Below are 20,532 nucleotides of genomic sequence, written 5' to 3'. Positions count from 1 at the left end.
CCGCATTAAGTTTTCTGTCTGCAATATTTCAATGCTTCAATTGGGCTATTCCATTTAAAATCCACACTACCCCTGTGGTAGATTTTGGAAATATCTTCCACAGGGGGAGTATGAATTTCAAATGGAATGAACACATTTAGGCAGCTCCGTTTGAATTTCATACCGTCCTCCGAGAAAGATTCAACCTGAATCTTCCACAGAGGGAGGGAGAGTTTCAATTGGAACTGCTAATGTGTCCATTCCATCTGAAATTTATACTCCCCTTGTGGAAGATATTTCCAAAATCTTCTGCCAGGGGTAGTGTGGATTTCAAATGGAAGAGCCCATTATATCCCTGTCATTGGTCTTCAGTCCCTGGCCTTCTCCTGACATCAGTTCTGTAAAGGTTTAAGGAGATAAAAAGCAAAGAAAAACTGTTTAATACAAATTGACATTCACAAACATAATCCTATGACATATATATTTAGTAAATCTGATATTTCTATTCAGACTCAGCTTCCGCCTACATCAAAAAAGAAGCTTATGTTTTATAATCTACTTATAAGGATATAATCTTTTCCTTTTTTATTTGATATGTTTTTGGAACGTGACTGAATGTTCTTGTAATGTCTTGTCCGGATGACCGTGATACCAGTCATGACATGAAAGTCATGTGAAATCAGAATTTTCATTTTATGTGAAGGGATGAAGCTCCAATCATGGTTTATGATTTTAAAGTAAACAAAATGATAAAAGAAAATAGAATCCAAGTAATTTTTCAACATACGTTTAAGTTCTGTTACAACTCATTTACCATTGAACACATTTCTGCAATTGTAACACCAGTGCTACATGTAGGATTCAAGTCCCAGGGTCCATTTCACTAAACTTTTAACCCTTCGTAACTCATGTAACAGTTCGTAAAGTTACGAATACCCAATACTAGACATAACTTTACGAAGGGTCCCTGTAGTAAATCCCTATTACTTACGAATAGTGAAATAGACCTTTAATACAACTCGTCGCAAGTTATGAATGCTTTTAAGACTTGCGAAGCTTCGTAAAGTTTAGTGAAATGGACATACTCAACTGGACTCAAGTCCTCATTTGTAAAAGACTTGGTCTCAAACTTGGACATCATGCAGGGATCAACAGATATGACACCCGGCAGCTATTGCAGATGGGCTTTCCTGCACTTACTGCTCAAAATAGCCATCTTGGATGGTAGGAGGATAAATGCCATTGGGATAAATGGGCTATCTATAACTAGGAGGGGCACATCATCAATATTTTGATTTTTTGGGGGAAAGGGGGTATGTTCCCCCACATTGGAGATTGTGGATCTTTGAGAGCTGACGGCGCCCCAGTAAAAAGGGTCTTTCAAAGCTTTGAACGGTCAAAATTAAATAGCTTTTATTTGCTTTCTGGTTGAAATTGCCTTAAAAAGTGAGAAATGAGAAAAAATCAATTAGCCTAGGTCTTTTAGCGCTCTGTTTTGTTAAAATTCAGGGTCTTTTGGAGCTGCGGCGTCCAAAAACAGGGGTCTTTCCAGAGAAGCATATCTGTATGGTCATTTTTGTTGAGTGCCCCCACCCCCTCTGGATCTGAATTAATGATACATGTACTTTTATTTTGAGGTATAATTGCAAAATCTCACTTTCTTCAAGGCTTTAATTTCCAAAGCCAACATGGTTATATTTTACCCATTGCTTTGATAAAAATACATTAGAAGTGGTCACATAAGCAAAATTCACACTTTACAAATACAGCAATTATACAAAATGCAATGCAAATATATTTACTTTCCGTTTTCCCATGTATTTTATTTATCTCATGAAAGCAGGCAGTCTGCGCCAAAAGGGTGGGAAAAAACCTGAAGTGGTCTGAGAACAACATTAGTACATGAGAAATGCAAACATCAATGTGGAACCTTGGAGGAAAATGGGATTAAAACATTTTGAGTGTCCTTGGATTCAAAGAAAGAAATATAAATGTTTTTTAAGTTTTCTTCAACATGATGACTTGATTATGCCATTTTCTTTTGATGCAGAAATAGGACATGTTTTAGATGTTGTATAAATGACAATATTCCAGACCGAGGACCACTTCAGAGAGTGTTTATTATATTATTATTATTATATTATAAGGCCGTATATAAATAATAATTGCTTTTGTTCTGGTTGCCCCGTGGTCCATATTTTGTTTTCTTTTTCTAAAGTTCCAGCAATTCAATATGATAAAAAGAATAGGGGTGTGAGAGGCCACCATGGCCACAGACCAAAAAAGAGGAAAGTTACTTTGAGTTGAAAAATAGCATAAAATTGGGGTAAAAAATGCCAAATATGGCCTAAAAATAAAAGAAAACATGTAAATTTTGGCAAAAGAATTTGCTTTGAAATCAGCTGAAAAGAGGAACTCTCATATCCCAACATGAATCACTTAAAAGATTTTGCAGTATTCTATCTGTCAGAATCTTCATATATAAAGTATCTCAACATTTTCAATGTGTTAAAAGGGGGTTACAAGTGCAAAAAAAACCCTCTGGACCTTGTCAATTCATGAAAATCTTCCAGACCAGAAACAATAAATAGATTTAATGTGGCCTAGAGGATTGTATTTCCTGCCTCTAGTGCCAACAAGCATGAGGGACTTTGTGAGAAGAAATGAGATTGACACATACCACATAGGCTGCAAAATAAAATAAACTAAATTAAAAAAATAATAATAAAGAGTGCACCCAATGTGAGATTTTGAAGGAGCATCTGAAAATCTATTTGAAAAAAAAAAGACAGATACGGTAAATGAAGCATTGCAAGTACATTATAAACTAAAATGATCTCATCCTTGGCAAAGTTCAAGAACCTTCATCCAACAATAAGCATAGCTCAAAAGTTATGGAGTATGAGTTTTTGTGCCCAACATACTCAAAGGTCATCCTATGCATGTAGAAGCCTATCAGGGTTAAAGAACTGGGTACTGACAGATGAGCATGGTTGAGATGCTAGCAACTCTATCTAGTGCCAACAAGCATGAGAGAATTTGTGAGAAGTAGATTGGCATGACACATAGGCTGCAATTTGAAGGAAATAATACTCTTTTCCCTGCTTTTTACTGAATGGACACCCAAGTGTATGACTTTTATGAGATTATTTGACCGATCATCTCAAAATAACACAATTTAAGCTTGTTCCAAATGACAAAATCTAAACACCATGAAGTTTCATGCTAGTATTTGAACCCAGTATAGGAGACCCAACAATATGCATTTGAAAGTCTCACCCAGGGGCATAGCAAGCAGGGGGGACAGGGTGGACAAGGTCCATGGGCCCCCAAGCAAAAGAGAAAATGAAATAATGCTGATTAAGGAGATACTAAAGGCAGGGCCGAATTTACCGGCCCAGCCCAAAATTTGGAGGCCCCAAACTCACTGTGAGGAAGGCATGTGCACTCAAGAGGCCAAGTATGGTTCACAAATTGGGGGCCTACTATTAAGATCGACAGTGGTGGCAGAAGCATTGGAGATAAGCATAATTATTTTGTTCCGGTCTTACTAGGGCATTTGCGCACGAACAACTTTTCATTTTCAGACCATTTTAGCCCAAAATGAAGGTGAATTTTGCAATGTAAAGGGCCAGTATGATATGCGCTAAGCGTGCAAATTTTACAATTTTCCGTTTTGGTGTTGTCGGGCTGAGAGGATCATGCACAGGACAATTGTTTACCCAGGTTGGTCCGTGAGGAACACATTGTGGGGCCCCTGGCACAATGGTAAATCTGGCCCTGCTAAAGGGCCCGCACTGTTTCTTGTCCATAGGCCCCCGAGGCTCTTGCTACGCCCCTGGTCTCATCCATGGGTGAACCCACTTTTGATACATTTTGGCTTACAAAATAAACATCTTTCAGCCCTAAGATTTCATTGATCAGATCATCCTCCTTTAATTTTATGATTTTGTGGTACAGCAAATCACTGATTGTCATGTTAACCTATTTTTGATCATGGAGCATTTATAAACAAATTCTAAATGAGTGGGTGAGAGAGCAAAGAAGGTTATTTACTTCTGGGCAGAACTACCCACATAAACAAGGATTTGAACCCCCACAATGGGTATTGAATGCTAATGCATGACAACTGTGCATGTAAAGTTAGATAATACCGTAAAATTGAGGCATACAGCACGAATATAGGAAGAAGAGGAACTTTATCTCAATGTAATTAAATTGTATTTTGCTTGTTTTTAAAGCCCCAAGTTAGGAGTGGGTGGGAAGAACAACTTTTTTTAAAGATTTCAAGTTCAAATTGTAATGGAACTTACCAATGATACGAATAAGCATGATTAGGATTTTCATATTTACTCCACTTTATTCACGTTTTAAACCAATTAAGAAGTGTGAAGTAAATGTTTAAAATCTTTTAACTCAAAGTTTCAAATGCAAAAATTGTGAAAAAATTAGAATAAGTACTGGTATTCTGTAATAAGCCTATACAGTAAGAGACAAACAAAGAAAATCCACATTTTTTCTAACTGCGATTCACCTGTTGTGTATTGCAAATTGCACCATGCATTCATCATTTTAATGCTTTCCTAATGCAGTACAGTATATGAAGTGCAATAATTGCTTTTTCAAGGCATATTTCATATTAAGCTGTGAAGTAACTATTTTAAAATCAAAATTTCAAATGCAAAAAATTCCTGAAAATTATTACGATAGGCATTCCGAGACAAAAAACAACTTTTCTTTAGCTAGTTGAGATTCACCTGTTGTGTGCATTGATACTTGAGGTGTATGTTTTCCCAATGAAGTTCAATATGACGTGTAAATACACTATTTAAATTGCTTATTTCAAGGCTCAAGGCTTGATGCCATGCCAGTAAGTAAAGCAAGATAAAGCACAACATACAGCAGGGCGTTGTGAGTAAACAAAGCCCACGTGGGAAGCACAGAGTGAGACCAGCTCTGGCACGCGACCAACTGTTGCATGCCAGCCAGCTGCTGCCCTGGCTGGTCAAATGCTAGCTGCTTCATCAGCTTGGCCTGGCTGTATGCCCAGATAGACACCAGGTAAGCTATGCCATCTGCATACACATCCACTGTGTCATGTCATCATAAACCTTGGTCATAAAACCTGCTGATTTTTCCATCAAATTTTTGAACTGTATGGAAATCTCACTGCTATATACACACTCCATTGCATCATAAGAGCAGGGTGTGCCCCACCCATCCAAGTGAAATAGGTCAAATTCAATTGAAAAAATAGCTGGTGCCTGCTCCTCTCATGCTCGAATGACCATGCCTAGCACCCGAGCTCACCCATCCTCATCCCACATCTACAATACCAATACCCATTGTGTTTCACTTCAACACTGCTACAATGCTAGCTAACTTCATAGATTCTGAAAATCTATGCTATACGGGCCAAATGTGATAGCTCAACTTTTGCAAATAACACAAATTATCATTATAACAGTGTAAAATGGCACATGTCCCAGTGCCCGAAAGGTCAAATGATGCTGTGCTACTGGACATGTCATTATCTACCATGTATCTCAGGCCACAACTCTGGTTCACAATACAAGCTGCCTTCTCATTCTGTATATCACAGACTGATGTGACACACTCCCCTGCAATAAAAACAATGTCCCTTGTTTAAAGGCTTATGGTTGTGACAGACTCCCCTGCAATAAAACGATGTCCCTTGTTTGAAGGCTTATGATTACATACCTGCATTTAGTTCAACTACATTTTAACTGCCACATATATTTTTAAAATGATTTTATAAAAGAATAAGATTTTGATTCATTTCTAATTTTGTTTAGAAGTATCACCATAATTTTAAATGTACGTAGATTCAAGTACAGAAACTAGACATCACATTTTTACAGAAAGGCAGCAATGTTGTTGTTTTTGAAAAGTGCAAACTGTTGCCAAAAGAAATAGTAACATAAAATGTTCCTTACCATACCATTTCAGGTGTCATTTAGTCACATGCCGTTCCATGTAATTAATCATGTTTATCGAAGTATCCGAGGGCGTTAGTTGAAAGCGTAGGTCACAAAAGAATGTTGGCATTCTTTGGGTCATGTAAAGTCATTATCATGTGCTGAAAGCATAAAGAAACGATAGACAATGCTCAAAATAACATTAGTGGTAGAAGTCAAACGAACCATTAAAAATATATTTGTTTGCTTGCAACACAGAGCTTGTGTTTAATCAGAGTTTTATTGCCTACTTAAGCATATAAATGATAGTTTAGTTTGTTGCCCACTGAACCAGCTGGAAACTCATGGTAAACACAATTCTTATGCCAATTCAGGTAAAAAGTTATTTTCAATTTTTATTTTATATCCTTTTCTGTTGGATTTTGTTTCACTCAATCCAAATTTTAAAATGTTTTCTTTTACTCTGCAACATTCATTGTGATGTTGCTCAGTGGCGTAGCATGGGTCATCACATCTGGGGGCACCGACCATGATTGGGGGGCACCGGGTCTGATTCGGGGGCACCAGCCATTTTTCGCAATTTTCCTATGGGATTTTAATAATTTCAGATCGATTGGGGGGCACGTGAACCCCTCACCCCTATGACGCTACGCCACTGATGTTACTTTTTTTAATGCTCCATAAATAAACAAAATATGTCTGAACCATTGTGCAATTAGTTAACAGCAAACAATAATCTGATCATGTAATTGCAGATAACGAAGAGGAGCGAAAAACATGTGGCAGGATTCGAACTGGCAACCTCTGGATTATGAATCCAGTGCTCTACCATCTGAGTATAAAGCCAGATTGTTCAGATAAATGAAAGAGAGCTCTGGACTGCCAGTGTTATCACTTAACATTGACTATGTTAATTTTGAGAAAAAAGGGGTTATTTTTAATGTTCACGTACTCGAAATTAAAAAATAGGGTATATATTTGTGAATCTGATAATGTTGAAATCCCAAGAAATCTTAACATTTCTTGCTCAATTTACTCCCGCATTTCAAGTTTTGTGAAACTTTTGTGCCTTCCTAATATTCAGCAACTCACTCAGTTTGTTTCTGGGGTTTGGTTACACCGATTACATTAGGGCTTCCCAGTTTGGCCATTGTGTTGTTTGGTGTGTGTTCTTGAAATGTTAAAAAAGGGGTGCTTTTGTAAAAGTGTACTTGAAATGCAAAAAATAGGGTACTTTTCAAGGCTAATTTGTACCCGTTGCGTAAATAGGGGCAACAAATGCCGAAAATGTTCTTGAAACCGCGCAAAATAGGGGGTATTTTTGACTCTGGGAACGATCATGCGTTATGCCTTTGCTTAGGCAGTGACAACACCGGCCTGGACTCGCAATGCAGAGGTCACATGTTGAATCCCTCTTCAGTCAAAGTTTCTTTTCTCCCCTTCTTTAATTAATTATAAGTAACAGAAATGAAGATAAAAACAAGTAAAAAAAAAAAAAATGAAGACCACAAACTTGTTCAAATCCTAACATGTTTGGTGAGAAGAACAATCATTCCTTTGGCTTGTTGTGCAATTAATTTTGTGTTTGTATTTTGTTGCAGTCATAATTTGATTTGTTGTTGTTACTGCTATTTTTGTTGTTGTCATGTTGTTGCAGTTACTGTTACCATGGTTCCTGTGACATGTGTTTATTAATTAAAGTAAATCTTCCCCATTTTCAATGGGAAACCCCCAGAGAATCCCTTTTCTATTACCATGTCACCAGACCATTTTAAGTTGAATCCTCATAATTTTTGTAGTGTTTCTATGGGATTTACGTCACAAAATAAGCCTTCCATTGTTTTCTTTCATGTGTTGAAAAAGTGTGGAAGAACGACTCTATGATGCATTCAAATTAATAACTACTTTTCTGAAAGTTAAAGCCATATTAATTATAATATTTCTGTAAAAATAGATTAGTATTTATTTTCCATGAAATGTTAGCTTTTACTGTCAGATATGCCCCCTTTAAATTTTGAGCCGAACAAGAAAGGTAAAGCATAGAAAATTGGAATTTACTACTAGCGCCCATGCATGTTACTATGAAACTATAGCCTATTGTATGAAACTATAATGTAACAATTACAGTAACTTATATTTCAAAAATGCCTCCATTTGGCCCCCATGGACCAGATCGTGTCACATATATGGTGTGCTATCTTTATTTCCTCATGTGGACCTTTTTGCATGATTAGGGGAAATATCACCTTGCATGTACAAAGTGAATTTTTACACTTGGGTAGATTATTCTGGGGGCTTTTCCATAATTTGTATGAAATAAAGTTGATTTTTGTGTGAATGTTTTTGTGTGTGTAAATTTGGACATTTTTAAGGCACATTTTAACTCAAGAAATACCAACTCAGAAAAGTGAACCTTCTTATGGATTTGAGCAAAGGTGGCACCAGAGCTGACTTTGACTTCAATTTTTTCCATACTCCACCCACCCACCCCAGCCCCAGTATACAAGAAATCAGCCCTACATAGTAAGTAGGGACATAATTCCTGCTCCGTCAAACAACTCTGATCTAACTGAAAGTGTGTATGAATCAGGGTTGCCAAAAGATTTCAGCCCGAATCGCTGGTCAAATAATCGAAAAGTCGCCCAATTTTTCTCTTTACCTGGGGTTTCAATGGGGCAGAAAACTACCGGAAATCACGGGAGCCAATGTGGAAAAGTCGCCCAAATTTTTTCTTAACCATTGATTTCTATGGGACAGGAAATTGTCAAAAGTCGCGGGAAAAATCTTCAAAAGTCGCCCAATTGGGCTACCAAATCGCGGGTTTGGCAACCCTGGTATGAATAGGTGTCTGGGACTGTATAATTATTTGCTCAACGGTGAAACACCCGTCAATTGTTTAAATGTAGATTATTACATAACACATATAACAGTTGATATTACTATCCCTAGTGATCAAAGTTCCATACTACTATTAAATATTTTATGTTCTATAACTTTGCATGTGAATAGATAGCAACAACATGACCTTACGCGAGGACACCGCAACAGACCATAACAACATAATAGACAACATGAAATAAAATCAATAATTATAAGTCTAGTTCCCACGAATATTGTCTGGTCAGGTTTTTATATGTCACCTCAAGGTTAGATCATGTATTGATCGTATTCATTGATTACTCTATTTAACGATCAGCATTAGTAACTGAAGTCATTCAGGTCTTCATTTTGATGACATTTTTATCCAAATTGGACAAAAATAGGATAGGATTTGCAATAGTGTTGGTAAGAATTTTAATCCTGTGTGCAGACTAATCCTTTGCCTTGAGAAAACAAAGCATATATCCAATTGATCTGAAATTAATTGGATTCTTCAGAGAAGGTCTTCTCACATTTCACATGGTGTCTCTGAAAAGGTAGAAACTTTTTATTTTTATTGTATTGGTGTATCCTATGGACTGATCTTACAAATATGTCCTACCTTAGACAATTGTTTTATATTGGCCAAAAAAATCATGCTATATACAGAAATCATGCTATAGAAATGTGGTTGAAGCCTCTGTCCCTCCCAAAAAACTCAAGTTCTCTGAATTTGCCCTTGTTTTTAAATTTTTGACCCCTAATTGGCTATTTCAAGTAAGTTCAACCCCTTCCCCCATCCTCATGAAATTTATTAAAGATCCCAAGCCCTGATCATTTTCTTAAATCTGAAACAATTTGACCGGATAATTGCAATCAAATTGATCATGAATTTAATATAAAATATGCTCTGTGATTAGTGTAATTCACATTGGATCCTTTTCTCAATAGTGATACTAAAGTATTCATCATTATTTTCAAGCAGGAAAAAAACCCAAAACAAATCTGATTGGCAGTCTGAAATTAATTAATTTACCAACATAATTGAATAAAAATCAATATGTTATCAATATATAGCATCAATAAATGACCAAAATGTGATGTTTTCTCACAAATGCCATCCAATTTCAAGCCCAAATGTGTTCCTAATTTGCCAAAACAAAACATAATATGATATCATCATGGTCAACGAGCAAAATGAGACCAATTGAACAAGAATAAAACTCTTAAATACACCCTATGCTTTAACCCTCTCCACTCGGGTGTCGACTGCAAACGACAAGTTTCAAATTTTCTTTAAAAATTCAAAAAATTTCAGAATTGTACATTTTTATGAGCATATTTGGAATCAGCATGAAAAATACATTAGAATGAGTACAAACAAGCCTAGTATTGGTTCAGTGGTTCTTAAGATAGCTCTTGATATTTTGAGAAAATATTTGAAAACTTGGGTTTTTTATATTGAAGACTATGGCTAGCACGCATATTATTGTAGCAACAGTTGCAAGGTAACAAAGCTACAAGCCACCAGGAAATAATCACACAATTAAATACCAATTACGATTTCAAAGAAACACCCGGAATCAAATTTTCCCCGTAAATGGACTCGTACACTACGAATTTGTCACCTTATGCATGGATGGGCTAAGTTTAGAAGCCAGATGTTTTCAGTGCCTTAAATGCTACAAAAACAACAGGTACTTACCTGTTAAATGCACAGGTGGGACAAATTGTTCTAAATTAAGCGCTGGTATTTTGCACGTAATTTGTAGTTAAGGGTAATAACCATCACCAATCTAGGGAAATCATTCACCTGCATGTCTGGTTTAAATCTATATCAATCTATGCCATCCCAATTATTTGTGTGTGTTGATGCTTGGATTTTCCCCTAGCCCACTCCCCCAAACAAAATTCTTGCACCTGCCCTTTCCCACAAGAAAAATATTCCTGATATTGCTGTGCATTTGGAATGTTTTAACCCTAAACCATACCAAACATCAAAAAACCTCAATTCAGAAAGCGTAGGCACAAGCGTAGGTATCCCATGTGATGCTATTGCGTCATCATGCGAACAGTCATATGGCGACAGAAAGCTTGGCCAGGCAAGCTACACCCCCGTGGCAAGCTAGGTTCGTGCACGGGCGTGGCACCCGAAGGGTCGGAGGTTCAATACCGCACCCGAGAAAAAAAGTTTTCTCTTCTTCTTCTTTCTTTCCTCCTTCTTTCCTTCCCCCCTCGCCAAAAAGCAACTGGGCGTTAGGGCTATTAAAAGGCTGCACAAGTCAGGACCATTATCCTACTACTGCTGCCTGCTTCTCTCAGTCGGGGTTGTTCCATCAAAGAAGTATCTTTGGTTCCATCTATTGCACCAACGAGCCTATCTTTGATTGCACTTACCTATTTCTCACGTCTGTCAAATTTACACCCTTGCAAAATCCTATTGATTAGTACAGGGCTTTTCAGTTCCAGTCAATTTTCTCTGGATAGAAAATATCAATTTGCTTTTTCTTTTATAATTATTCAGAATTTATTCCCCTGATATCAAAATTTTTGAATTGTTTCACCAATAAGAGGTATTTATTTTACGGCATGTTTTGTCAAGTCATTTTGGGATGATGCTTCTGCTTTCTCTCTGGCTGACAGAGCTGTAATATTAATTCCAAAATAATACTTCACTTAAATGTCCCCCTCATCCTTTTTTAATCTGTGGATCTTGGGCCTGTGGTAAATCTGGTCCAGACTGAAAGTGTTTGATAAGACAAATGGTCTAAATCTAAATCGATTTGAATTCATCAGCTTCATGCGGACACTCTACAACATGTTTTCTCTGGTTGGGGTGATTTGAATTGGGTGACCTTACACCACATTTGCGCATCGTTGGGCTATGTAAAGACAGATGGGGGTTAGTGGGTGTTAAGAAAGCTTTTCTCTTGCTTAAACGGTATGCTACGTGGTGGTACAATAGTTTAATTCTGTAAAAGAAGCGTGCCGATGTGTGTATTGTTATCGCCAATTTGTGTCATGTATAGAGCAATAACCGATGTATGAGGCAGGTCATCATGGTCAAGTTCCAATAGATAAGGGGCTTATTTTTGTTTTCCTTATAGAAAAAGTATTTTCTTGTTTCTGCTTATATTTTATTTTTCGAAGCTGCAACATTTATTTACTGGGATTTACTCCAGTGATTAAAGGTTGGCAAGTCACTCTGAGTCTGAGGAGGGTGGTACTCAAGTTTGGTTTGGGTAGGGGTGTGCCACTGAGAATTTGAAAGTGGATCCATCAATATACCAATTTTTCAAGAAATTTAGACCCATCGATATACCAAAATTCAAAACTTTTGGCCAAATTTAACACAAATTGTCTCAATTTTCATATTTCTCCTAAATTTCATCCACATTTTCATCCAAATTTGGCTACAGTGAGGCAAAATTGGGCTATTTTCTGAAACAATTGACAAAATTTGGAAAAAGGACCCATCCATATATTGAAATTAGCCTAGAAAAAGGGGTCATTGACATACCAAAATGCTGAAAATGCTACCCATGTTTGCAGCATGCACCCCATATGGTCATTTGTACTGAGTACCTCCCTGGGCTCGGAGTACTAGTAGTAGTGTTCTTGGTTTGGATCCCATGCATGTGCTTATGGCTTATGAGGCAGGTGCGTACCCAGCTTGGACATTCCAATGAGGGCAAAGTCCAGGTAAGGATTGAGGACTTTATCCCAGTTGGAAGGAAAACATGGTCCAGAACATTGGGCTATTCCAGTTGAAATCCATGATACCCCTATGGAAGACATGGCCTTAATCTTCCAGGGAGTATGAATTTCAAATGGGGTTACCTGAATGGGTGACTCCATTTGAAATCTACACCCCCTGTGTAAGAGATGTTTTATGGGTTTCAACTGGATTAGCCCATTGTTGAAGATGAAAAACACACATTTTGATCAACTTTATCTTTAGCCACTGCAGAAGAAAACTTACTCACCCCACCGACTCACTTTGGGACTCACTTTGGGACGCATAGAAACATATCTCATCTCAATCCATGCAAACTCTACATACCAGTAGAAAATGTCACCATTTCTGAAGAAAAAAAATAACAGAATGGTTAACTTTTTCTTTAAAAATGTCAAATATACACAAAAATAATACTTTCATGGAATTGAACTTCACACTTACACAAGTGCCACTAAGATTGAAATTTGCATTCCAATAACATACTCTTTTCTTTCAAATTAAGCAAGTACATGTGGGAAAAACATTTGGTATTAACTTGCAGGGGGGTAAGGCCTACACAAATCCTGATAGGTAAGGTTTTGTCAATGTCAAGGATAAGATCATTTCAATGTCAGCTTGCTCTATGTTCCTCAGATCACACGTTCAAAGTGAGTTCATGCAGGCAATGAAAACGTTGAAAGTGGAGGGAAAGGTCTAGTACAAAAGTCCTTGGAGAGTACACATTGTCAATGTCAAGATCGATAGCATCATTTCAATGTCAGCTTACTCTATATTCTTCAGATTACATGTTCAAAGCAAGTTCACGCAGGGAATGAAAACGATTGAAACTTGAAAGTGGAGGAAAAGGTCTGCACAAGTCCTTTCCCTTAATCCTAATACTAGTACTAGAGAGTTCGCATCATCAATGTCAAGGATAGGATCATTTCAATGTTAGCTTGCTCCATATTCCTCAGATCACGCGTTCAAAGCGAGTTCATGCAGGCAATGAAAATGTTTGAAAACTTTTTGAAAGGTACAAAAGTCCTTAGAGAGTACGCATCATCCATGTTAAGGATAGTAAATCCTATAGATACACAAATTGTCTATATAGGCCTACCCCCATTTCAATGTTATACTAGCATAAAAAGGTTTGTCGCTCAAACCAGCACACACACAAGCCATTCTAGCATGTGGGCCTTTTTCCAGTTTTTTTTTAGTTATCAGAGAGAAAATGAAGGAAAACAGTAGGTTAAAAATACAATTCAAGAAAGTCCTGTTTTTTACACAATTTTGACAACGTTTGAGTGACTTTTTTGCGTTATTATTTCCATATTCCTCAGATCACACGTTCAATCTTCTCAAATAAAGATGGGTGATGTGATCGACAGCCTCATCCCCCACTTTTTCCTATCAAAATGGAGATTTTAGCATAAGAAAGCTCACATTTTCTCATAATCCCAGTGAAATTTGTGGCCCAAATTATATTCCGTTTAGATGTTATGAATGAAAAAGTGATAACCTAATCCCCAATTGTGGTATACCACACTTCCCATAATAAGGGCCATTGTGAAAGGGGACACCCCGTCAGTCCAAAACCCTGTCAGTCCGAACCACCGCTAGTCTGAATTTTAAGCTTACCTATAACGCTAACCCTAACCCTTACCCTAAGTCCCTAACCATAAAAATTCGGACTAGCGGTGGTTTGGACTGAGTGACAGTGTTTTGGACGTACGAGGAGACCCCTTGTGAAATAGGCATGTTTTTTTTACTTCTAATATCAAAACAGCTAGTGCAATTTATCTCACTGACCTTGGGAGTTTGATTATTTTTGGTACTAACAGGCCTTATATGCAAGGTACAAAACACAATACGAAAAAATCTGACCACCGCGAGTACATAGATGCAATGAAAACATTAGCTAACTTTAAAGTATGGAGCAAGACCTACACAAATCCTTAAAGATAGGATCTAAGTATAGTCAATGATAGCATCATTCCAATGTTGTATAGCTCACTCCCTACCCCATGGGATATTACAGTTAAAAGGGGTCACTGATGTTGTCTTTAAGGTAAGCATCACTCTTTTAAGAGCATTCTTTTTAAAAACATTCACATTTTTTAAGTCGGCAGCCTTTCATGTTTTATACCTGGCACAAAGCCATTATCTCATCTCCACCCACGGAAGAATCTGTAATAGCAGGTATTGTAAACCATCGGAATTATCTAAAGATGCCATTCTAGTACAATTAAGGGACTATTCACAAACACTTGTTAGGGGCCTGATGCAAAATGGGGGGGAGGGCTTAAAAGTTTTGACCCTCCTAGGGGGGTTCTGAAAAAATTGACCACACATTTTCCCGCAAAAATTGAGTTTATATGCTTTTAATGGGGTTGACCCATAATTTTCATGTCAAAAAGGCGGGGGGCCCTGAAATTTTTGAGATCTGAAAAATGGGGGGGGGGCCCAAACATTTTTTGTGATAAAATTTTTTTGCATCAGTCCCCCCCTAACAAGTGTTTGTGAACAGTCCCTAAGAGTAGTGAACTTCAACTTTTACCATTTTAAAAGTTGCATATATTGCTACTCCACCATCACATTTGTCTCCATTGCCTCAGTTGATCAAACATGATGTCACCACTATTGTTCGCTGACATGTTCCATCACCTGTGGCCACTTTCTACATCTACACAGATCTGGGTCCTCCCAATGGACATGATCAAGTGTTACCCATTCATCCAATGGCTTTATAATAATTGTCCTTTCAATTTTTGGTCAAATTTTAATTTTAATTTTATAAGTCTTCAACACGGGACATGAGTATCCAAAATAAGAATGAGGAGGTGCCCAAATCCCCATGGCATATCACCAAAGCCATCAGCTTCTTACTTCCAGCTAGTCGGTCACTTTCTACTTTACAATATTTACTCTTTTTTTCAGGAGGAACAATCATTATACTGAAGTGATGCTTCATCCAATGGCTTTGTCCTTTAACTTCTTGGTTATAGTTTAATTTTAATTTTACAAAGGCATTGAACCACCCTCTGGGACATTCTCTCTCCACTGGTCGGCACTGAATATCACTAAAGCTACCGGCGTCTTCCTCCATCAAGTCGGTCACTTCTTGCTTTACAATTTTTCAAATATTTACCTCCTTTTTAGGAGAAAACTGTTCAAATAACACTAAAAAGTAAACAGGGGTCTAGAAGACCAAGCCCGCATAAATAATAATGGTAAAGAGGGGAGGGTCAAGGGGATCATATTTGTGGCAACCCTTTCTTGTTTCAAATAAAAAGCATACTGACCCTTCTCTGGCAGAATGAATGAAGAAAATTGTTAATACAATTAGAGTCACGCGGTAGCCGTGACCAGCAAGTTTAAAAAAAAAAAAGACTGATAAAGAAGACTAATAACAGATGCTCCATGCGAGACTATATTTACACGTAACATTAAAACACTTGACTTCTATTGTTCGATGTTATTTTTCGCTGGGTACAAAATGTATCTAAAACCATGCTAAATGTTATTTACAGTCCCAGGTGTAATATCGTGACAACTCATTAATTCCAAAAGGGCCACCAATCCTACAGTCAATCATTGTTCGTAATAAACAAATATTTTTGCTTCCATTTCACGCGGTATTTCATAGAGAAAATTAGTTGCAAATCATATTGATCCAGAATTTTTGGACACTGCTACAGGTCTACCTGGTTATCACCTTCACACTACTTTTTCAGATTCACTTCCAAATATACCCTAGCAGGTTCCTGGATACCCTACATACAAATTCTGAGCCCCATTCGCCAAAAAATCAAGTTTTTCACAATTCTTTTGTTCTTATCGGACGACGCATCCATTTATATAATAAATGCTGTATTTCGACAGAGTGATTTACAGCAGAGGTCCGTGGCCTAATGGTTAGTGCGCTTGACTCCAGATACGCTATCCCGAGTTCGAAACCCGGTGACCAACTCATTTTTTTTTTCAATGTTTTATTAACTAATTTATTGTCATTAATCAAGGATAACATAATTTTAAACATCCAGTGCTATTGTGATATTATTTTTTTTTTTTAGCAAGTTGTTTGATTCTCATGGAAATTGTTTATTGTGTTATGGGCCTATTTAAAAACACAGCATAATGTGATACAACACCATCAAGGATCAAAAGAAATCTGAATAACACAAGAAACCAGATCAGGCAATAAGACGTTACTCATTGTTATTCTCATTTAAATATATTTTGTCCTACCACGGGCAAATTCGCATGATAATAGGACAATGATGATTGTGATATGTGTGAATGGTTGTTGAATCGATTAAGAGACCTGACTCTCTGTCATCTTCAGCTATCGTAGAACATGACAATTGTCATATCGTCCCGGTAGGTTGATTACAAACACTCTGTAGGTGTGGAAAATTGTTCCGCTAGTATGGAAGGCCAGCAGGAAAAAAATATCAAAAAACATTTATCAAGCATAGTACGGAGGCGTCTATGTGACACAACTTGACAAGATAATTATCTTGCCATGTCGACTTATTATCAGCATTATGTCAACATGACGATATAAAATATCTCGCCAAGACAAATGAACAAACAAGTCAAGATGGCAAGATAAATTATCATGCTGACATACCAAAAATGGATGTCGTCTTCGCGAAATAAATTATTATGCCAAGTCAATTTAGCAACAAATTAATGTCTACATAGCAGGATATTTTGTCACGTCCAGTTGACTTAACAAACAATATAAGTCAACATGGTAAGATAAATTATCATACCAAGGAATAGTAATTTTTGACACCGTATAATTTAAATTATTGAAAAGCATCCTCGAGATGGAGAGGCGGGTCGGCCCGAAATTAAAGGGAAAATTAAATCTCAAAAGACCGCCGACAACCGCCGCTCAATAGGGATATCCAACTAGATGGCCCCGCAGGGCTACAAAGAACCACAAACCGCGAAATTTGGATATCCAGCTAGATTGCCCCGCAGGACTCAGGAACCACAAATCTTGAAATATGGATATCCTGCAAATTAAAACCACAAACCGCGAAAAACCGCCAACAACTGCCGCTTAATAGAAATATTCAACTATATTGCCAAGGGGCTACAAAGAACCACAAACCGCGATATTTGGATATCCAACTAGATTGCCCCGCAGGGCTATAAAGAACCATCAACCGCGAAATATGGATGTCCAACAAGTTTTAACTATAAATTAGCCCTCGATAGAGGGCAAAGCTTGAAGGATTAGGGAAATTATAACCACGAACCGCGAAAGTTGCCTTAGCAAACAATATAAGTCAACATGGTAAGATAAGTTATCATACCAAGTAATAGTAATTGTTGACACCGTATAATTTAAATTATTGAAAAGCATCCTCGGGATGTTGAGGAGGGGCGGCCCGAAATTAAAGGGAAAATTAAATCTCAAAAGACCACCGACAACCGCCGCTCAATAGGGATATCCAACTAGATTGCCCCGCAGGGCTACAAAGAACCACAAACCGCGAAATTTGGATATCTAGCTAGATTGCCCCGCAGGACTCAGGAACCACAAATCTTGAAATATGGATATCCTACAAATTAAAACCACAAACCGCGAAAAACTGCCAACAACTGCCGCTCAATAGAAATATCCAACTAGATTGCCCAGGGCTATAAAGAACCACACACCGTGAAAAAAAGATGTCCAACAAGTTTTAACTATAAATTAGCCCTCGATAGAGGGCAAGGCTTGAAGGATAAGGAAAATTATAACCACGAACCGCGAAAGACCTCCAACAACCACCTCAATAGAGATATCCAACTATATTGCCCCGCAGGGCTACACAGAACCACACATCGCGAAATATGGATATCCAACATGCTTAAACAATAAATTAGCCCCGATAGAGGACAGGGCTTGAAGAATAAAGGAATGCCACGAACCGCGAAAGACCGCCAACAACCGCCGCTCAATAGAGATATCCAACTAGATTGCCTGCAGGGCTACAAAGAACCACAAACGGCGAAATTTGGATATCCAACTAGATTGCCCCAGTGCTACAAAGAACCACGTACATTTTAGTTAAGAAATAAAGGGTAATGCATGATCCTTTACACGAAAATAATGTGTCGAGGCAGTAAAACGTAAATAATGGGTGAGGCGCAGCCGAACCCATTATTTAAACGCTTTTACTGCCGAGGACACATTATTTGCGTGTAAAGGATAATGCTGCACCCTTTATTTCTATTCTATTACCACAAAATAGTGTGATTTAAAAGCTTTTAAAGAGAAAATATAAAACATTTTGCCCAAATATTTCAAGTTGTTTACCTCAAGGTGGAGCGCATACGCGTAGCCAAAGCATATGCACATTCCAATAACACAACATAACATTCCATTCTCCCCTATAAGCAGGTATGCACATACAATAACACACCCCTGACATTCCATTCTCCCCTACATAAGCAGGTGTGCTGTGCGCTCTGCTGTGCGCCAGATGATAGAAGAACATAAAGTTCGTTGCCCTTGACACTTTATCGCTAATTAATGGTCTGTCACGTGATCGCGTGCTTCAACAAATCACAGTGCGCGATTTTGAATAATGGGTCGTGGGGTAATAGAATTATAGGTATAGCTTCATATACTCGTATTTTTATTGTCATAAATCAAGGATAATATTATTCAAACTTCTATTTTTTTCTTTATTTTTATTCGTAACCGCATGACTTTTCAAGCTTGGAGCTACTCGGCTTCATTCATAAAAAGAAAGGAAATCTACCAAAAAAACGTTGACAACGTAAAGAAAGCAGCAAGTTTAAAAAGCCCCACCTCGGCTCACTTTTTGAAACTTGGTCCCATTTGTAAAAGATACTGATTTAAACTTTGTCATAACTATCAACTTGAAACATTTCCAGAAGTGTTATGAATCTTTAATGTGCCGATGCGATATATTACTTAAAAGTTGTTAGCATTCTGGAACGATCAGAAAGGTTATTATGTTGTTCTTGGCCAATATCCTATATATGTTTTGTTTTATAATAATAAAGTTCATGATCAATGATTGAATTAAACGAATAACAAGTAGGCATGTTAATGGCAATGATGCTAGAAAACACCGATTTGCTGTTGATATTCAAAATGGGACCAAGTTTCAAAAAGTGAGCCGAGGTGGGGGCTTTTTAAACTTGCTGCTTTCTTTACGTTGTCAACGTTTTTTTGGTAGATATCATTTGCCAATAACATCCTTAGCTATCCTTACAGCTTTTGTCTTTGTATTACAAGTACTAACCCCTCCCTGTGGGGAATTCTGACCCCTCCCTGGGGGAAAAGCAGCAAATGTGATCTCTTCTGGGATAAAATATACTTCAAATGAACATGTAGTAACAATTAGTTAAAGAAGGTACCCCAGTAGTAAACAACATATCAATATCATTTGGCGGTCACTTTCTACTTTACAATTTTCATACATTGACCCCTCTCCAAAGGAAAGCAGGCCAGAGCGTCTCCCTCCCCATGGAGTAAATGCGGTGTGTAAAACTGTACAAGAACACTGATATATAATGTTTGAACTTGGATGTTCAATTTCACAACAAGTTGAAATGCAATATCGCTAGAACCAACAAGATCAAATATTTTGGTGAAATCAAAATTTGTTGCTGGTTGCCTAAGGCAAAGGCTTTGAGTGTGCCCCCTTCCCCTTGAGTATATCTTAACATTAGGCCCTTCACAATTGATTCTTAGTTTCCTGTTTCATGGTTGAAAACAAGGGATGCGGCGACTTTTAATTATTAATTATTAATTATCTATTATTTTCTTTATTTTAAAACGAGTGGTCGCAACCTACATCAACCCGTTTTGACTAGGACCATGCATTTAATTATTTTACAACTATGTTTGATTTTATAATAAGTAATGGTAGAGTTAAATGTTCTTTGTTTATTCATCATTATAGTTGATATGAGCAAAGTCCGAAAGAGCAAAGGAAGTCATTTAAAGTTATTTTAAAAGAGAAAATCCAAAATAAAAATAAAATAATTAAATATTTTGCA

The 20,532-nt window shown here is 37.4% G+C and overlaps 1 long non-coding RNA gene across 1 annotated transcript in view; it reads right to left on the bottom strand.

The window, feature by feature from the left end:
• Positions 1-302: 302 nt before the first annotated feature.
• The window catches only part of LOC140156306 (uncharacterized), a 78,013-nt gene continuing 57,783 nt past the window's right edge, over positions 303-20,532 (bottom strand). Inside the window, exons 3-4 of the long non-coding RNA XR_011859519.1 lie at positions 5,942-6,079; positions 303-377 (exon numbers count right to left, since the gene is read on the bottom strand). This is a non-coding gene — a long non-coding RNA (uncharacterized lncRNA). The remainder of the gene's footprint in view (positions 378-5,941; positions 6,080-20,532) is intronic.

This window comes from Amphiura filiformis, chromosome 7 (genome assembly GCF_039555335.1).
Source record: "Amphiura filiformis chromosome 7, Afil_fr2py, whole genome shotgun sequence".
NCBI lineage: Eukaryota > Metazoa > Echinodermata > Ophiuroidea > Amphilepidida > Amphiuridae > Amphiura > Amphiura filiformis.
This window is presented reverse-complemented; position numbering and strand designations above follow the sequence as displayed.